At 45.2% G+C, this 20,767-nt stretch overlaps 1 protein-coding gene across 2 annotated transcripts in view; it reads left to right on the plus strand.

Annotated features, from left to right (window-relative positions):
• Positions 1 to 20,767, plus strand: part of CACNB4 (calcium voltage-gated channel auxiliary subunit beta 4) — a 281,150-nt gene that overhangs the window by 54,847 nt on the left and 205,536 nt on the right. The window lies entirely within an intron of this gene.

The following is a 20,767-nucleotide window of genomic DNA, read 5'->3' on the forward strand; positions in this document are numbered from 1 at the left end:
TACATATAGCTGATTCGGGCTTCCTTGGTGGCTCAGAAGGTAAAGAATCCGCCTGCAGTGCAGGAGAGTAAGGTTCGATCCTGGGTTGGGAAGATCCCCTGGAGGAGGAAATGGCAACCCACTCCAGTATTCTTGCCTGGAGAATCCCATGGACAGAGGAGCCTGGCGGGCTGCAGGCCATGGGGTCTCAAAGAGTCGGACACGACTGTGCAACTAACACACACACACACGCACGCACTCACACAGTTGATTCGTGTTGTTGTACAGCAGAAACTAACACTGTAAAACAATTATATTCCTATAAGAAATAAAAAAACAAAGAAATGGATCTTTAGCCTCTGCTTTAAAGACCTGAAGCAGAGAGAGACTGGGCTGCAATAAAGGGCCAGTCTGAGGCCAGGACAGCCTTTCCTCAGTGCCCTCCCCCCTGCTCCCTCACACCATCCACGTTCATCTCTGAGTCAGACTCGGCCTGGTGGCAGTCCTGAGTGCTCATCACCTGTTTTGAGCACGCTGGCTATCTGCAATCAGGCCGCACTCCAGCTCGCACCCCCCTCACCAAACCCCTGTTGTCTTTAGTAGAAGCCGAATCGGGGGTGCATGGTCTGAAGTGGGCCCATGAGGCCAAAGGCAGACAGCAGAACCGAAAAGGGCCCCGGGAGGACTGTCCTGCTGTGCCCACCCAGCATTGTGTGCCTAGGTTAAGAATTAGCAAACCCCGGAATCACAAGCTCACTCCCCTCTTGCCTTAGAAGGCTGTTCTGTGTTCCCATCACAGGTGAGCATCCTTGATGCTTTACAGAATTCAGGAACTCTGCCACTGGCAGGATTTATGGAAGCAACCAGCGCTCCCACTCTCACCCCCAAACCCAGCTTGGGAAATCACAGTAGGTTCCTGACGTGCCTTTCTTTGGGGACCCTTCTGATCCTCCCCAGTTTTCCCTGCCAGCTTGAACACTGAACAGGTCCCCCGGCCCTGCATTTTGTCACCACCTCTTTGAGGGCCATTGCCTTTGGCATCCAGCTGCCAAAGCCTGGTGCCATGCTCCCTGCAGGTTGGGGCGCTGCCAGCTCCCTGCTGTAGAATTTGGCAGGCAGCTCCAAGGACGCGGGGCATGCAGCAGTACTGCCAGCCCACTGATGGCATGGCTACAGGATGGGCGCCCTGGCTGACTTTCAACCAACCGGGAAATGAAAAATCTCTCCGCAAAGTACTTCCTCCCTTCAGATCATCCAGGGAAACTCTGGCTGCCTCACATCAATTCTTTCTCTTCCTCTCACCCCTAGGAAGAGAAGAATGTCATCTTAGGTGCTGTGCCCTCACTTGGGAGGGGTTAGGTGCTTTTGGTCAAAGCAAGAAGAATGAGAAAAATATAGATCCACCAAGAGTCAGATCAGGTTGAGTTGTTATGGAATACTTCAAATGTGTTAGTTGGTGTTTCTTGCCTCAGCATGTTTTTTAGCTTTGAGATTCCTAAAACCAGAAGTCAGATAAATAAGCATGTGTGGAGGTAGTTTATACTGACTCAAGAACACCACGATTCTTCCGTACTGTGTGCAGACGTATTTCTTTTAGGAAAAATTGAAGTTTGGGTCTAAGCAGGATTCATTTTTCGTGGAATGACTGATTTTGTAAATCAGTGGGATGCAGAATACTACACAAATGCCTTCTCAGATTCATACTCAAAGGCGAGAACCTCATGACATCATGAATATAGCGGGTTATTGCAATATCTACCCTATTAGAGCACTCATCAAACCATGAGTAGAATAATATTATTTCTATCCAAGCCAAGATTCTCAGATATGACTAATTTAGAACGTAATGAAACAGAAGTCCACAGTGAAGACCTGTAAGTAAGCTCTTGGGAAGCTATTTGCCCTCCTAGATAAACTGTGACGGGGTCAGTAGGTGTGCAGTGTGGTCTATGAGCGCCATCTTGTGGCAAATCCATTATAACTGTTTTGAGATAGAAACACCCAAATAAGGATTTGGCCAAGTTCACTGCCTTTTTGAAGCTGGAGTTCATGACAACTGCTTCCTAGCCTCTGGTGCAGTTCTTGGCATACTTAGCCAACCTGTGTCAAATGAGGGGCTCTCATGCTGTAGCAGAAGACCCTTGTCATATGTTAGGCTAGAAGGCATAGCCAAAATCTGATACTAAGTCTTTCAGCCATGTTCCATAGGCCCTGGGATCCATAGTGAGAACAAATAGTATTCTATTAATAGAAACTAGTCTGAGCACTCTAAAGTATCTTGACAATATCACTTCCCATGTGCTGGAACCTCTGCTTCTGGAGGTTGTCATTCTCATCAAAATCTATTCTTCATCCTGTTTAACACTTTTATTCTCATTGTTATGGTGGGCTTTAAAAGTCTTATGGAGAATTTAATTTATTCTTGAAGTTTTAAAACTCAGAAATGCTTAAGAGAACAAACTTGAGGGAGATTTTTAATTGATTAATCTGAGATAAAGTAACCTTGTGGTTCGCCAGCAAGGACAGCCTTAATCCATATTGGGTACATTCCAAAATCCTAATATTTTTGAAAATTGTCCTGAATAATTTGGGGAGCAAGGAAGGGAATAAATATACAAAATAAAAGAGTCCATTTAAGACGGTTCTTGCCTCCCACTAGGCCTATAATTGTTGCTGATAATGTGGAGGAGACAATGTCAGACGTTTCTTTCTCACACGAATATCACCCTTTCCTTCTCCTTCCCAGAGATCTGAGATTTTGAAGGGCCTGGAATTGTAAAGTTGCCTGGCCAACAGACGATTGGATGAGGACATTGGAAATATGTTCACTTAGCAGTTGGGGGGGGCCACTTATCAACCACTGACAATGCTTTTGTCTTTGCATTTCCTCACTTCTGCTGCTGGAGTGGTTGGTTCCCTTAGTCGGCTTCTCTGCCTCAACCCTGCCGCTCATCCCACCAAGGAAAAAAGGCAAAACCACTTAGTTCCCTTTAAGCAGCACAACTGGGTTTCCCAGGTGTGCTAGTGGGAAAGAACGCGCCTGCTAATGCAGAAGAGACGTGGGTTCGATCCCTAGGTCACGAAGATCCCCTGGAGGAGGGCGTGGCAACTGACTCTAGTATTCTTGCCTGGAGAATCCCATGGGCAGAGGAGCCTGGCAGGCTACAGTCCATGGGATCCTAAGAGTGGGATATGACAGAAGCGACTTAGCATTCACTCGAGCAGCACAGCACAGTGCTTAGGAAAGAATAAAAGGCCCAGGGCAACTCTTTGCCCTGTAATTTATTTTTCAGACCTCAGAGGTTAGTTGCAATTGGAAGAGTATTTTTGTGAGGGGTGCCTTTGCCAAAAGCAGCAACTCTGTATATGATGCTGTCCTCCGGTTTTTTAAAGCCAGACAACAAGCACCTAGACAGCAAAAAAGCCACCTCCTCCTCCTCCTTTGTATGCAAAGCATTAAGTAAAAATCGGCATTTGTGGATGCTTTTCATACCCATTTTGCGGTAACAGGGCTTAAAATAAAGATGAGAGAAGGCCAGAGCAGGCAGCGAGGCCAGCCTGCCCTCCGAGTGTGGTATGGATTGTCTTTGCTCTTAATTCCCCTGCAGGGTGGTCTTGCCCCTGCCTTGTCACCGCCTGGCACTGGAATCCTGGGTGACCCGCCTAGTGGAGACCCCAGGAGCACTCAGCCCATAAAGCCTTGCCATCTACACCCTAGTGCCCGCTCCTACTTTCCCTACAGAACTCCTGCCAGCAAGGAAGAGTTCAGACCTGCTTGCGAGACATAACTTCTGGTGGGATTTTTAATATGAAATGAAGTTTAAATGCACTAACCCTGTGCACTCTGAGACTTTAACAACCTGAGGACAAAGTTGCTCGGAGTCCATCTTGCTCTTAAGCCTGACAGGCTTTATTTGGAAGAGCTGGCTGTGAGTGAGGGAGAAATGTTCATTTATTTTCCTGCCTGAGAAGCTGTTGAACTGTATTTTTCCTTCAGGTGTTAAGAAACAGGAATTAAAGATAGTATGCGACACAGACACACTGCGCGATAAAAAAAGTTCTTGCTTTTATCCCGTTGCTGATTACCCGAATCTTGTTAATAAGAAAGAGACCTGTTCTCAAAAAAAAAAAAAAAGCTGAAGAGTGAGTCATCCTATTCAGGGAAAGTTGAAATACCAGAGGAATTAGCAGAGTTCTTGAAAAAGAGCAAAGCCTTACGTTTTTCATTTTTCTCTTGATTTCATGTGACTTTTGCCCTCCTCCCCACTTCCTCCCACCCCCACTAGCTAACTGTTGTGTCAGATTATTTAGAACTTTCTAAGTAGGGGAGGAAAAGAACTCTTGCAAGTGTGGCTGCTCTGTCTTTTGAGAAGATACCATCTGGGGAGGAGAATTTATAAAAAGCTGGGAGGTTTGAGTTCCTGTTACTTTTGGAAATGGTATTTACCCAGACCACACTAAATCTGCCTCTCCCCCTAACTGGCAGATGCTGAAAGAGTGGCATCTTCACGTGCTGCAAAGGCTGCTGGAGACTCTGCGAAGACCTCAGGTGACCTCAGCTACAGGGATATCCAAACAATCACGGCGAGAAAATGCTGGCTTATTAGCCCCTCACTTCCCTCTGTGTTTTTTGCAGTAACCTTAAAGGAGTGGCAGTCCCTTCACAGCACTCAGGGGGACTTAACCAAAGACTTTCATTTGCATCAGCAAGTAGGAATCTGCCCTCTTGCCAAAACACTTGTCAGCATAGCTCTTCATCCTCATTTCACACTATTTTTCTTGGTGGCTATTTTACCAGCTACAAGAGCCTTCTTTGTGGCCCTCAAATATGCCAAGGTTATCCCCATCTTATCTTGTCACCCTGCTTATTTAACTTAAATGCAGAGTACATCATATGAAATGCTGGGCTGGATGAAGTGCAAGCTAGAATCAAGATTGCCAGAAGAAATATCAATAACCTCAGATATGCAGATGACACCACCCTTATGGCAGAAAGTGAAGAGGAACTAAAAAGCCTCTTGATGAAGGTGAAAGAGAAGAATGAAAAAGCTGGCTTAAAACTCAACATTCAAAAAACTAAGATCATGGCATCTGGTCCCATCACTTCATGGCAAATAGATGGAGAAACAGTGACAGACTTTATTTACTTAGGCTCCAAAATCACCATGGACGGTGACTGCACTCATGAAATTAAAAGACACTTGCTTCATGGAAGAAAAGCTATGATAAACATAGACAGTGTATTAAAAAGCAGAGACACCACTTTGCCGATAAAGGTCTGTCTAGTCAAAGTTATGGAGAAGGAAATGGCAACCTACTCCAGTGTTCTTGCCTGGAGAATCCCAGGGACGGGGGAGCCTGGTGGGCTGCCGTCTATGGGGTCGCACAGAGTCGGACACGACTGAAGCAACTTAGCAGCAGCAGCAGCAGCAGCAGTCAAAATTATGGTTTTTCCAGTAGTCATGTATGGATATGACAGTTAGACCATAAAGAAGGCTAAGCACTGAAGAATTGATGTTTGAATTGTGGCACTGGAGAAGACTCTTGACAGTCCCTTGGATAGCCAGGGGGTTAAACCAGTAAATACTAAAGGAAATCAGTCCTGAATATTCACTGGAAGGACTGATGCTGAAGTTCCAATCCTTTGGCCACCAGATGCGAACAGCCAACTCGTTGGAAAAGACTCTGATGCTGGGGAAGATTGAAGGTAGGGGGAGAAGGGGATGACAGAGAATGAGGTGGTTGGTTGGCATCACCAACTCAATGGACATGAGTTTGAGGAAGCTCCAGGAGATGGTGATGGGCAGGGAATCCTGGCATGCTGCAGTCCATGGGGTCGCAAAGAGAGACACAACTGAGCGACAGACAGCAACAATAGCATTCCTATCTGGCTGCCCAGGTGACGCAGTGGTAAAGAATCCACCTGCCAATGCAGGAGATGCAAAAGACACAGGTTTGATCCCTGGGTCGGAAAGATCCCCTGGAGGAGGACATGGCAACCCACGCCAGTATTCTTGTCTGGAGAATCTTATGCACAGAGGAGCCTGGGGTGCTACAGTTCATGAGGCCGCAAAGAGTTGGACACGACTGAGCACACACGCACACACAAACACACCACACACACCCATCTAGGCTGGGGAATCTCTAGGTCTTTGTGCCTGGCTCTTCCTCCTCACTCAGGCCTTAACAGAAATGGGACCATTGCAGGGTGCGAGGGGGCTTTCCCACCAAGCTGGTCAGCCATTTTCCTGTTTTCTATCTTCAGAGCATTTTCAGTTCCAGAAGTGTTGGATGCCCTTTAAAGGCACGGGCTGAGACGTCAGATCCCTGTAGGTGTGTCTCAGCTCTACCACTTAGGTGACGTTGGCCCTTCGGTTTGCCCATCTACATCCAAGTCCTCTCTTCCTTGTTCTGTGCTCGAGGGACCATGGCAAAGAGAAACCTGGGCATGTGTTTAGCTGGACAAGTTTCTTTTGGGGACTTAGCGTCAACCTTGTTGTCTGAGAGGAAATACAAATTTGCTTGTAACATTAGGAGCACATATTCTTGCTGAGGGGATGTAAAATTTCATAATAATAGACTTACTGAATGTATCTCTTTTTAAACTGAAATCAATGTTTCAAAGTACATTTTACAGCCTGATAAATGCATCATGCAGTGTAAACTTCCAGGCCTTTTTTTTTTCTTTTAAAATTAGCCAGATTATATGTTTTCAGAGGATCATTGGTTTTTGTGTCTTTTGACTGTCTCTTGATATCACTTACTTAATGGCAGGGGCAATTGGATTTCTTGGTAAATGTATTGGGTCATTCCTTCAAGTGTTTTTTGGAAGAAAGCTCCTCTTGATATTTCCCTGGAGTAATAGGGCTTTATGTGGCTGCAGTTCTGGTCTGTGGTATTTACTGAACCTTAGATGGTGCTATGGGCTGGGAGCGGGGGTGGGTATGGGAGAGAGAGGGCTGAGGAAGACCAAGCACAAAGGAAATAGGAGACACAGTGCTTCCTGCAAGCAGCTCACAGTTGTGTTGTGTATGTAGGAAATGAAAAAGCGTGAGGCCATTTAGAGATTATGTGTGTGTGCTCGGTGATCAGTTGTGTCTGACCCTTTTGCGACCCCCGTGGACTGTAGCCTGCCAGGCTCCTTTGTCCCTGGCATTCTCCAGGCAACAGTACTGGAGTGGACAACAGTACTGCTCCAGGGGATCTTCCTGACCCGCATCTTTGCATCTCTTACGTTCCTAAATTGGCAGGCAAACTCTTTACTACTAGCACCGCCTGGGAAGCCTTTTAGAGATAATTAGATGAATATATTGGAGAAGGCAATGGCACCCCACTCCAGTACTCTTGCCTGGAAAATCCCATGGACGGAGGAGCCTGGTAGGCTGCAGTCCATGGGGTCGAGGAGAGTCGGACACGACTGAGAGACTTCACTTTCACTTTTCTCTTTCATGTGTTGGAGAAGAAAATGGCAACCCACTCCAGTATTCTTGCCTGGAGAATCCCAGGGACGGTGGAGCCTGGTGAGCTGCCGTCTATGGGGCTGCACAGAGTCAGACATGACTGAAGCAACTTAGCATAGCATAGATGAATATATATTTGTATATAAATTAAGTCAGTGTATACAAAGGGACCATTAAAAAAGTACATTAAATGTATTTACTTTCCTAGGGAGATTGTTAACAAAGATCACGCAAGTCATTTTAGCAACACTAATATTTACTCACAATCATCAGTGTGCCCTTACTGGTGGCGCTTATGGTAAAGAACTCACCTGCCAATGCAGGAGAGATGTGAATTCTATCCCTGGGTTGGGAAGATCCCCTGGAGGAGGGTATGGCAACCCACTCCAGTATTCTTGCCTGGAGTATCCCAAGGACAGAAGAGCCTGGTGGGCTATCGTCCATGGGGTTGCAAAGAGTTGGACCGGACTGAAGCAGCTTAGCACTCGGCACTCACTGTACAAAGGAAATGAAACTGTGGGACTCGTTCCAGGGAATGAAATTGACAAATATCTAGAAGATGTCTAAACATATTTTTTCCAAAGAGTGCTTTATTTAGGAGGATTTCACTATAACAAAAGGGGGTAGACTAGGGCCCACGTGCTTGTCGTAATAGGATTTAGAGAAGTTGTCTCATGTAACAGCTCCAGCATCAGACTTCTGGTGTTCGTATCCTGGCACTATCAACTGGCTGTGGATCTTGGTCAAATTTGCTGCCTCAGTTTTCTCATCTGTAGAGGGGGATAATAGTGGCCCTCCACAGTGTTGTGAGGATTAAAGGGGTCAATCCAAATTAACCCATGAGTTCAGTGCTAGCTATTATTATTTGACCTGCTTGTTAATCTCCCAGCAGAAATACCAAAATCTTTTTTAAGGTAGAAGGTATGTTGAGATCTTCTTTGGCAATAGGACATGCATTAAAGTGAAAAAGCATTTTGATTTCTGAATTTACCTATTTTTTAGAGAGGTTTCTTTGTTTTGTTTATGGCTGTGCTGGGTCTTCGTTGCTGTTCTCCGGCTCTCTCTAGTTCCGTTGAGCTCTCTCATTTCGGAGCATGGGCTCCAGGGCATGTGGGCTTCAGTGGTTGTAGTTCTGTGGCACTAGAGCTTGGGCTCAGTAGTTGCGGCGCAGGCTACTGGCACAGGCTTAGTTGCTCTGTGGCATGTGGGATATTCCCCGACCAGGGATGGAACCCATGCCCCCTGCATTGGCAGGTGGATTCTTAACCACTGGATCACCAGGGAAGCCCCTAAAAATTGTTTTATTAAAGCGTCTCAGTAATACAGCAGCCCACTAGGCTCCTCTGTCCATTGGATTTCCCAGACTAGAATACAGGAGTGGGTAGCCATTCCCTTCTCCAGGGGATTTTCTCCACCCAGGGATTAAACCCGTGTCTCCTGTACTGCAGGCAGATTCTTTACCATCTGAGCCACCAGGGGAGCCCAATAGATGGTTAAACCATAGTGTTTATTTTCTGTGCTTAAGGAATTTGTAGTGCATTACAGCATCCTTAAAATGATATCCATGGAGTTAGATATGCCAGCTTCAATAGTTGATGGATTGAATTAGTTGCAAATTAGCAAGTCAGATTGTTGACTTCTGTGAGTGCAAGATATGTTTGGTCCAATGTGCCTTACAAGCAAGAAGGTTAAACTGAAGATGTGACCTCTGGGTTCCATCTCGTACTGGCTGTCTGGCCTGGGTTTGTCTGCTCCCCCTTCTGAACCATCCTTCTCTGTGGAACAAAGATGCTGGACCAGGGAAGAGGACTTCTTCCAGCTTTGACAGTCTTGGATCTATATTTGAAACCATCTGCTGGGCAGTTTTAACAGAAGGTCTGCAAAATCAGACTTGGTCGTGTGCCTCTGTTTCTTCTTTCTTTTCCCTTCTTGGCCACATTTACCCCACCTTGAATATCCAGACGCTTGAATCATCAAGGCTAGGCTGCACTCTGTTCTTGCCTGAATGTGAAATGAGAACGCTCGCCTTCCCCTAAATGAACCTTAATTAAAGCAAAGCCTTAAGGCCCTGGCTTTGTAAGGCCACAGTGCTTACATTTTAGGGAGCCAGATGCTGACAGAAAATGGTAGACTTTTAGTAATGGAGGAAATACCCATTTTCAAAAGCATGAAATGACAACATTAAAGCCTTCTCCTCTTTTTCATGCCTGTGACCTAGTTCTCTGTCATTAACCATGGATCTTCCTTCATGGTTTCCCAGAGTTTGCACTGACTTTCCTCCAGCTCCCTGGAAGCTCCCAGGGCTCAAACCTGAGCCTGAGGTGCTGCCAGGAGGGGCACATGGGGAGGTGAGAAAGCAGGTAAGGATGAAGAGATGATACCTGTCAATAGTGAAGGTCCAGAGGAAAAGCACCCAGTCTCCTTCCTGCTCTCGAATCCTTGGTGTCCCCTGTTTCCAGTTTCTGGAGTGTCTTCCTTCCGAGCCGAACTGTATGTCCCATGTAACACGTGACTGCGATTCGAGTCGTGATTCATCCTCAGACTTTCATGCCGTCCTTGCTTCATTATCATAATACCATACACTTGCTTGGATTTACTACCTTGTGAAGTGGGGTGACCAGCAGTTCTGGGAGCTGACTGGTTTCCCAGGGTGAGGGTAGCATGTTAGGTGCTAAATCCAAGACTGTTGTAGGCAAACCAGGAGGGCTGGTCACCCTTCCTTGAGGTCCTCTTTCTGTCCTGCAGTTTCTCAATTCAGTGTTACTTCTTCAAGTATCTTATTGGCCCACAGCCTTATCTTTTGTCCATCCTAACACTTTTTCCCTGAAACTGAGACCCCTCGTCTGCCCTGCTTACTACCCTGTCCTCCACCTAGACCCAAGGATATGCGGTGAATGAACTTCCCCCCCCCGGCCTTGTTTTGTTGTTTCTTTGCTTTTTAAGGTCTTAAGAATTTTTTTTTCATTGGGATATAGTTTATTTACAATGTTGTGTTCGTTTCAGCTGTTTCACAAAATGTTATACATATATCCTCTCTTTTTTCAATTCTTTTCCCACGTAGGCCATTACAAAGTTTTGAGTAGAGTTTCCTGGGCTATATAATAGGTCCTTATTCGTTATTTAGTTGTATGTCAGTCCCAATCTCCCAGTTTATCCTTCCCTCAGATCCTTTGACATCAGCCTCAATCTCAGCAGTGTGAGTGTTTGTAAAATGGAAGAAAATGAGATACCTTTCTCTACTCCGTGTAGCCTTTTCTGTGGTCTCCTCTTATCAGGATATTGCCTTTGCTTCCATGTGACCAGTATGGGCCATCTCCTTAGCTCTGGCCTGTTTCCCTTTGATGTGATGTCCTCTCCCTAACAACCTAGATTTTTCTCCTTAAAGCGATATAACGCCATATTCTACAAAGCCTTCTGAAACAAACCGCTCCTTTGTTTTCCATTCCCAGCATTCGCTGGTGCTTGTTTGTGTCTCTGTCCTTTCCTTGCTGCTGTCCACGTGTGTGAGTTCCCTGGTGTTCATTAGAATTTAAGCGCTAAAGGTGTGGATCCACTGCTCCTTTCCCCTTGACTCCCCCAAAGCTCACTGCAAGCTGTTCACCACGTAGTTACACATGAAATATTTTTGACCAACAGACTGCTCATTTGGTCTCAGGCTTGGTCAGATGCCAAGAAGAAGACATTAGAATAATACAATCTCTTCTGCTTCTTTCCCAGAAAGACAGATACAAATGATACAGTTATACATATTGCATGATGATGATGAAATGACTGCATCATTATCTGGGAATTTGAATAATTAAATATTCAAAGGTGCAGTTAAAGAGTGGTTTGTCTGAAGGAGAACTGGTTATGTGAATGAGAGCAGTGATGGGGCTTGGGCTGGTCTGTGCTGTAAAACAGGAGACGCAGCTGGAGTCAGGAGAATGTGCATCAACCCGTGCAGGGCGTGTGTGAATCTGGGCCATGGTGAAGTGCCTGTTCGTGTTGCACTGATGCATTTTGGGTAGCTTTAATTTTGTAACACAACTTCTCTCCATTGTGCCCTTTGTTGGTCTGGAGGTTCCAGTGTATGTGTGTGTGTGTGTGCGCGCGCTCAGTCGTGTCTTATTCTTTTGTGACCCTATGGACTGTAGCCTGCCAGGCTCTTCTGTCCATGGAGTTTTCCAGGCAAGAATACTGGGTTGCATCTTCCTGACCCAGGGATCGAGCCGGAGTCTCCTGCACTGGCAGATGGATTCTTTACCACTGCACCACCTGGGGAGCCCCAGCAGTAGCCAACAAGCGAGCAACCCTTTGGTTTAGCATCCACCATGGGAATCCCTGGAATTCTCAGTCCTGATTGGTTTCTTTCCATTTGAAGGGGATTACAGGCTACGCCCTCTCTGCTCTTCCTTCATTCCTTTACTTCACTGAGCCCTTTGCTCAGATGACCCAGGTCTAGGGCTTGTCTGGTGGAGAGGATCCAAAATTTGGTTCTAGTGTGGAGACTGATGATACCACACATGGGAGGAGGGTATGAGGAGATGTGTTAACTACAATGAGCATGTGTGAGAGAGCAGGACAGGATTTTGGGCAGGTCTGAAATGGCTTGGAGAGCAGGGAGGGGCTATTGGCTGTGACTTTGATGGTGGGTGGACTTTGAGCTGGGGTAGCCCTTACATAGTTTGAGCTTCCTACCAGATCCCAGGAAGGCAGCACTTGGCTTTCCTCCCAGCATCCCCTGACATGTGTCAGAAGGGGAGCAAGGAGAGATGGGGCTTCAAAGCCATCAGGAGTCTAACATCAACAATGGAGGCTGCCCTTTATTATAGCCCTTCTCTCTGACCACCACTTTGCACTACCAGCTTTTATATTCAAAGTTTATTCATCTGATTATTGTTTCTCCGACTAGGTTATAAGGTCTGCTTTGTTTGCCATCCGATTTCCAGGGCTGAGAACTCTGCTGAGCAGCAGAAGGCTCTCAACAGTTATTTGCTGAAAGGATGCTGGGGTGTGGATGGGTTCCTCCTCCTGATGACTGGTGTGTCTCTGACCCTCCCACTTGTGGTGTTCTTCTCACCTTTGGCTCTCAAGTCACTGATTAGACTCTCTTTTCTGACTGTGAATTCATCTACCCTGGCATCATTGTCAGAGCAGCATTGGTTCCCTAAAAATTTGGAGAAATGATTCATCTTGAATATTAGCAATTAGCCTCAGTATTTTCTAATGATTAAGAGTTTATGCTTTGGATGAGATATGTTTGGGTTTATATCTGGTTTATATCTGTTTAATAATTGTATAACTTTGTAATTTAGTCAGCAATTTGCATGCATGTGTTCATGCTAAGTCACTTCAGTTGCGTGACCCTGTGGACTGTAGCCCACCAGGCTCTTCTGTCCATGGCATTCTCCAGGCAAAAATACTGGAGTGGGTTGCCATGCTCCCCTACAGGGGATCTTACCTACCCAGGGATTGAACTCGCATCTCATATGTCTCCTGCATTGGCAGGCCAGTTCTTTACCACTAGCACCTCCAGGGAAGCCCAACAGTTTGCATAATGGAGATATAATAATAATAATATAATAATAAAAACTTAGCTCTTAATCTGGGTGTGAGGCTTAAATGAGTTAATACATGAAAATGCACATTATAGTGCCTTGCATATGAACAATACTCAAGAAATATTAATAATGGTTGTAATTTTTGATATTGTCATTCATGCATTAAACTTCTGTTTATTGGGCTTACGATCAGATCAGATCAGTCGCTCAGTCGTGTCCGACTCTTTGCGACTCCATGAATTGCAGCACGCCAGGCCTCCCTGTCCATCACCAACTCCCGGAGTTCCCTCAGACTCACGTCCATCGAGTCAGTGATGCCATCCAGCCATCTCATCCTCTGTCATCCCCTTCTCCTCCTGCCCCCAATCCCTCCCAGCATCAGAGTCTTTTCCAATGAGTCAACTCTTTGCATGAGGTGGCCAAAGTACTGGAGTTTCAGCTTTAGCATCATTCCTTCCAAAGAAATCCCAGGGCTGATTTCCTTCAGAATGGACTGGTTGGATCTCCTTGCAGTCCAAGGGACTCTCAAGAGTCTTCTCCAACACCACAGTCCAAAAACATCAATTCTTCGGCGCTCAGCCTGCTTCACAGTCCAACTCTCACATCCATACATGACCACAGGAAAAACCATAGCCTTGACTAGACAAACCTTTGTTGGCAAAGTAATGTCTCTGCTTTTGAATATGCTCTCTAGGTTGGTCATAACTTTCCTTCCAAGGAGTAAGCGTCTTTTAATTTCATGGCTGCAGTCACCATCTGTAGTGATTTTGGAGCCCAGAAAAATAAAGTCTGACACTGTTTCCACTGTTTCCCCATCTATTTCCCATGAAGTGGTGGGACCGGATGCCATGATCTTTGTTTTCTGAATGTTGAGCTTTAAGCCAACTTTTTCACTCTTCACTTTCACTTTCATCAAGAGGCTTTTTAGTTCCTCTTCACTTTCTGCCATAAGGGTGGTGTCATCTGCATATCTGAGGTTATTGATATTTCTCCCGGCAATCTTGATTCCAGTTTGTGTTTCTTCCAGTCCAGCGTTTCTCATGATGTACTCTGCATACGATAAGCCAGTACTATTCTAGATGCTGGGGATCAGCAGTAAGTGAGCAAAATGGACCAAAATCCCTATCTTCGTGGAGTTTACATTCCAGCAGAAAAGACTGAAAATAAGTAAGATAAATAGAAAAACACATACCATGTTAGAGTGCGATAAGTGTCAAAAAGAAAAATTAAGTAAGGTCAGGAAAGAGTTGCAATTTTAAAGAGGGTTGGGTAGAAAAGACCTCAATAAGAAGATGGCATTTAAGTAGAGACCTGAAGAAGAAGTAGAAAGGGAGGGAAGTGGTTACGCTTACAGCAAGTGCAAAGGCCCTGAGGCAGAATCATGCCTGGAATGTTTCAAAGGCAAAAGGGTCAGTAGCAGATGTGATCTAGAGGCCACAGGGGGCTGGTCCTATTGCACCTTGACTTTTAGTCCAGGTGAGAAGGGAAGCGCTTGAGTAGTTTGGAGCAGGGGAATTGCATTTTCTTTTTTTAAAAACATTTTTCTAATTTATTTATATTGATTTTTGGCTGCATTGGGTTTTCGTTGCTGTGTGCAGGCTTTCTCTAGGTGTAGGTGCGCAGGGGCTACTCTTCCTTGCCATGCAAGGGCTTCTCATGTGGTGGCTTCTCGTTGCAGAGCACAGAGGCTCTAGGCACGTGGGCTTCAGCAGTTGCAGCACACGGGCTCAGGAGCTGTGGCACTCAGGCTCTGGAGCACTTGGGCTTCAGCAGTTGCAGCACACGGGCTCAGGAGCTGTGGCACTCGGGCTCTGGAGCACTTGGGCTTCAGCAGTTGTGGTGCACGGGCTTAGTTGCTCTGTGGCCTGTGGGATCCCCAGACCAGGGATTGAGCCCATGTCCTCTGCATTGGCAGGTGGATTCTTAACTACTGGACCACCAGGGAATTCCTGTAATTGTAACTTCCAATCGTGAAAGTTACATATACTTATGTTTTAGTAGAATCTTTGGCTGCTGAGTTGAGAGTAGATTTAAAGGGGAAAGGAAGGGTGGAAGCAGAGACACCAGTCAGGAGGTTACAGAGATACATTTCAGGCAAGGGATGAGGACATCTTGGACCTGGGAAGTGGAGATGGTGAGAAATAGTTATAGTCTGGCTATATTTGGAAGGGAGAGTCAATAGAATTTGCTGATGGATTGAATGTGGGGAGTGACCAAAAAAGGACCAAGGATTACTTTGAAGATTTTGGGCCTAACCAACTGAAAGAAGTTTGAGCATTCTTTAGCATTGGCTTTCTTTGGGATTGGAACGAAAACTGACCTTTTCCAGTTCTGTGGCCACTGCTGAGTTTTCCAAATTTGCTGGTATATTGAGTGTAGCACTTTCACAGCATCATCTTTCAGGATTTGAAATAGCTCAACTGGGATTCCATCACCTCCACTAGCTTTGTTTGTAGTGATGCTTCCTAAGGCCCACCTGACTTCACATTCCAGGATGTCTGGCTATAGGTCAGTGATCACACCATCGTGATTATCTGGGTCGTGAAATCTTTTTTGTACAGTTCTTCTGTGTATTCTTGCCATCTCTTCTTAATGTCTTCTGCTTCTGTTAGGTCCATACCATTTCTGTCCTTTATCAAGCCCATCTTTGCATGAAATGTCCCCTTGGTATCTCTGATTTTCTTGAAGAGATCTCTAGTCTTTCCCATTCTGTTGTTTTCCTCTATTTCTTTGCATTGATCACTGAGGAAGGCTTTCTTATTTCTCCCTGCTAGCCTTTGGAACCCTGCATTCAAATGGGTATATCTTTCCTTTTCTCCTTTGCTTTTCGCTTCTCTTCTTTTCACAGCTATTTGTAAGGCCTCCTCAGACAGCCATTTTGCTTTTTTGCATTTCATTTTCTTGGGGATGGTCTTGATCCTTGTCTCCTGTACAATGTCACGAACCTATGTCCATAGTTCATCAGGCACTCTGTCTATCAGATCTAGTCCCTTAAATCTATTTGTCACTTCCACTGTATAATCATAAGGGATTGATTTAGCTCATACCTGAATGGTTTAGTGGTTTCCCCCACTTTCTTCAATTTAAGTCTGAATTTGGCAATAAGGAGTTCATGATCTGAGCCACAGTCCACTCCCAGTCTTGTTTTTGCTGACTGTATAGAGCTTCTCCATCTTTGGCTGGAAAGAATATAATGAGTCTGATTTTGGTGTTGACCATCTGGTGATGTCCATGTGTAGTCTTCTCTTGTGTTGTTGGAAGAAGATGTTTGCTATGACCAGTGCGGTCTCTTGGCAGTGGTTCTCTTGCCTATGACCAGTGTGTTCTCAAGTTCAATTAGTCTTTGCCCTGCTTCATTCTGTGCTCCAAGGCCAAATTTGCCTGTTAGTCCAGGTGTTTCTTGACTTCGTACTTTTGCATTCTAGTCCCCTATAATGAAAAGGACATCTTTTTTGGGTGTTAATTCTAAAAGGTCTTGTAGACTTCATAGAACCATTCAACTTCAGCTTCTTTAGCATTACTGGTTGGGGGCATAGACTTGGATTACTGTGATATTGAATGGTTTGCCTCAGAAATGAACAGAGATCATGCTGTCGTTTTTGAGATTGCATCCAAGTACTGCATTTCGGACTCTTTTGTTGACTATGATGGCTACTCCATTTCTTCTAAGGGATTCCTGCCCACAGGAGTAGATATAATGGTCATCTGAATTAAATTCACCCATTCCAGTCCATTTTAGTCCAAAGCAAGAGAGTTCCAGAAAAACATCTATTTCTGCTTTATTGACTATGCCAAAGCCTTTGACTATGTGGATCACAATAAACTGTGGAAAATTCTGAAAGAGATGGGAATTCCAGACCACCTGACCTGTGTCTTGAGAAACCTATATGCAGGTCAGGAAGCAACAGTTAAAACTGGACATGGAACAACAGACTGGTTCCAAATAGGAAAAGGAGTACGTCAAGGCTGTATATTGTCACCCTGCTTATTTAACTTATATGCAGAGTACATCATGAGAAATGCTGGGCTGGAGGAAGCACAAGCTGGAATCAAGATTGCTGGGAGAAATATCAATAACGTCAGATATGCAAATGTCACCACCGTTGTGGCAGAAAGTGAAGAACTAAAGAGCTTCTTGATGAAAGTGAAAGAGGAGAGTGAAAAAGTTGGCTTAAAGCTCAACATTCAGAAACGTAAGATCATGGCATCCATCCCATCACTTCATGGGAGATAGGTGGGGAAACAGTGTCAGACTTTATTTTTTCGGGCTCCAAAATCACTGAGGATGGTGATTGCAGCCATGAAATTAAAAGACACTTACTTCTTGGAAGGAAAGTTGTGACCAACCTAGACAGCATATTAAAAAGCAGAGTTATTACCTTGTCAACAAATGTCCATCTAGTCAAGGCTATGGTTTTTCCAGTGGTCATGTATGGGTGTGAGAGTTGGACTGTAAAGAAAGCTGAGTGCTGAAGAATTGATGCTTTTGAACTGTGGTGTTGGAGAAGACTCTTGAGAGTCCCTTGGACTGCAAGGAGATCCAACCAGTCCATCTTAAAGGAGACCAGTCCTGGGTGTTCATTGGAAGGACTGATGTTGAAGCTGAAACTCCAATCCTTTGGCCACCTGATGCGAAGAGTTGACTCATTTGAAAAGACCCTGATGCTGGGAAAGATTGAGGGCAGGAGGAGAAGGGGTCGACAGAGGATGACATGGTGGATGGTATCACCAACTCAGTGGACACGAGTTTGGATAAACTCCGGGAGTTGGTGATGGACAGGGAGGCCTGGCGTGCTGCAGTTCACGGGGTCTCGGAGAGTCAGACACGACTGAATGACTGAAGTAAACTGAACTGAAAGAATGATAGGGGAAGGGAGTAGATCAGGAAGTTGGTTTTGAATGTGCTACATTTTGTGATACCTGTTAAAAATCCAAATCAGTACATGAGTCTGGAGTTCAGGGGGAAAGTTAAGTCTAGATGTATACAGTTTGGAGGCATCAGATGTAATGTCTGCCATGAGTACCAGTTGGTCCGCTTTTGATATCTACCACCGCTGCCCTAGGCAGATTGCTCTGAGCTCAGATTCACCTCAAGTACAAACTCTTATCTCACTTTCTGTATCTGGCCTTCTCTGAAGCTCCTTGTAGCTTAGAAGTGCAGAGCAACTAATACCTCCAGGGATGCAAGTGACTAAATTCATTAGCATCCTGGCGGGGGCGGGGGGGAATGCTCTACACTTTTCAGTAGGGCCAGCAGAATCTACTCCCTGTTGCTCGACAATGACCCTGAAAATATACATTTCCTTTTTCTTCATCCTCTCTCTTATTCTCTCCACTCCCTCCCTCCTGATTAATGGAATCACTTTCCAAATAAACTCACTGCACCCAAGTCCTTGACTCAGACCCTGCTTTCAGATGAACCCAAACTAAGACATCCACTTGTAAAAAGTATTAAAAACCATGAGACAGGATGATGAGATCTCTGAGAGAATGATTGTAGACAGAAAGAAAAGAAGGCTGGGAACTGAGCTGTGGTGCCTTCCTCGATCCTGGATGAACTTCACACTCTCCTGGGCAATCTAATAACCCATTTGTGCCTGGGACTCACTCCTGCTGGATTAAGTCAGTCATTGTCCTGGGTGAATCTAGGGTTGAGAACTACTGGTTTAGAGGTTGAGGAGATGAGATCAACAAAGGAGACAAAGGAGTGGCCAGGGAAAGGTGCCTGAAAGCCAATGAAAGAAAGAGTTTCTTAGGAAGGAGAAATGATAATTGTGTCAAGTGCTGTCAGTGGTCAAGTTAGATGCATCTGACGTTCACTGAAGGATTTAACCACATGGAGGCCATTGGTGATCTCAATAAGACCAATTCTGGTGGATCACTGGGCAGAAAAAGTTTTATTGGAATGGATTCAAGAGAGAGCAGGAAGATTGGGGACTTCTCTGGCGGTACAGTGAATTAAAATCTGCCTACCAATGCAGGGAACACGAGTTGGATCTCTGGTCCGGGAAGATTCCACATGCCAAGGAGCAACTAAGCCCCGAGCCACAACTACTGAGCCGGAGTGCTGCACCTGCTGAAGCCTGGACACTAGAGTCTGTGCTCCACAGTGAGAGAAGCCACTGCAATGAGAAGCCTGCACATTGCAGCTAGAGAGTAGCCTCTGCTCGCTGCAACTAGGCAAAGCACATGCACAGCAGCAAAGACCCGCAACAGTAAAAAAAATAAAACCACAGAGAGAGATCAGAAAGACTGAGATTGAAGCCACTTAACTCTGACAACCCTTTCAAGGAGTGTGGCAGTAACAGGGAGTGGAGAAACGGGGAGCTAATTGGAGGGAGAAGAGGCCAAGAGAGGGTGTTTTTTAATGATAGTGTGTTTATATGTTGAAGCTGGTGGGGAAAAAAGGAAAGGAGAAGCTAGAAAAGGGAAAAGGATGATGGAGAGAAGAACGGGAATTGCTGAGCTCAGTCCTTGAGTCCTCTCGAGGGCATGGTCTTGCAGGGAGCTTCTTTTCTGAGAGTTCCCAGGAGTCTCTCCTGGGCACCCATACAGAGGCAGGGGCGGCCCTGACCCTGTGCCCTCTGGAGGCGCCTGCTGCATCAGCAACTCAACATCTGCATCACCACCTGTGCTCTTTGCCTGTGCTGCCCTCCCATCCTCTTTGCTAAACACGGAGACGGATGGAGCAACACGTGCTGGAAGAGCAACACAGCATTTCACATGCACTGATGTTTTTCTTCAATGCTCTAGGCACAGCTACAGTCTAATTTAAAAGCAAATGTAAACAAAAAATGAACAGAGAAAAAACGGACGGTTTTATGGTAGCATTGACTTGTGAGATACTGAACAGTGTCTGCAATCCTTTTAGAAACCACACGGGGGCACCATTCCTTTAAAACTACAGAAAATCCCATGGTGATGTTGGAAGCAGTGACTTCTTTGAAGTGGTTTCCTGAAGTTTATTTTCCTATGAAATGAGCAGCTCTTGTATCATAATAACAAGTATTTTCACCTCATGGAGCATTTGAAATGTGCCAGAGATTTTAATTTAATCTTGCCCACTTGAGACACAATGTGTATTTTTCTTATTTCTTTTTCATATGCTCACAGTACAGGCTGAGGGCTAGCAATGATCTAGTTTGTGCTTGTATCTGGAATAAGAGAGACTGAAGTGGACAATTTGGAGAATTGGGAGGAAATGTCCTTGTCTTTCCTGGTTGCCACCTTACCGTTCCGGGCTGTAGCTCTGAAGCTTGCAAATTTTTTATGACGTGAAAGAGAAATTCTTTTAAACCATTTCCTGTTTTCAGTAAAATTATACCTAATTTATGCAAGCAAAAGTAAAGATTTGGGAGACAGGGTAGGATTGAGAAGAAGAAAGGTGAAATTCAGAATTGTCTTGGTACTCCCTGGCAGTCCAGTGTTTAAAATTCTGAGCTTCCAATGCAAGGGGTACAGGTTCGATCCCTGGTAGGGGAAAAGATCCCCCAGATGCTGTGTGGTGCAGCAAAAAAAAAAAAAAAAAAAAAAATTCTCTTACTTGTCTGGCAGTGTAGAAGCTAGTGCCAAAATGGCAAATTGGTTTAAAGTTAATATTCGATTTTAGATTTCTGATTTTGCAATTTTTAAATGAGTGCCGCCTTCCATATTGGTACAGTGACAGGTCACTAAAGATGCAGCTCTCTTTCAATTGTACAATGATATGCTGATGGGGATTGATGAGCTAATGCCTGTCATAGTTGATATGCTAAGTTAATAAGCAACTGTTGAGGCAGCTGGAGC

This window comes from Bos taurus, chromosome 2 (assembly GCF_002263795.3).
Source record: "Bos taurus isolate L1 Dominette 01449 registration number 42190680 breed Hereford chromosome 2, ARS-UCD2.0, whole genome shotgun sequence".
Lineage (NCBI taxonomy): Eukaryota > Metazoa > Chordata > Mammalia > Artiodactyla > Bovidae > Bos > Bos taurus.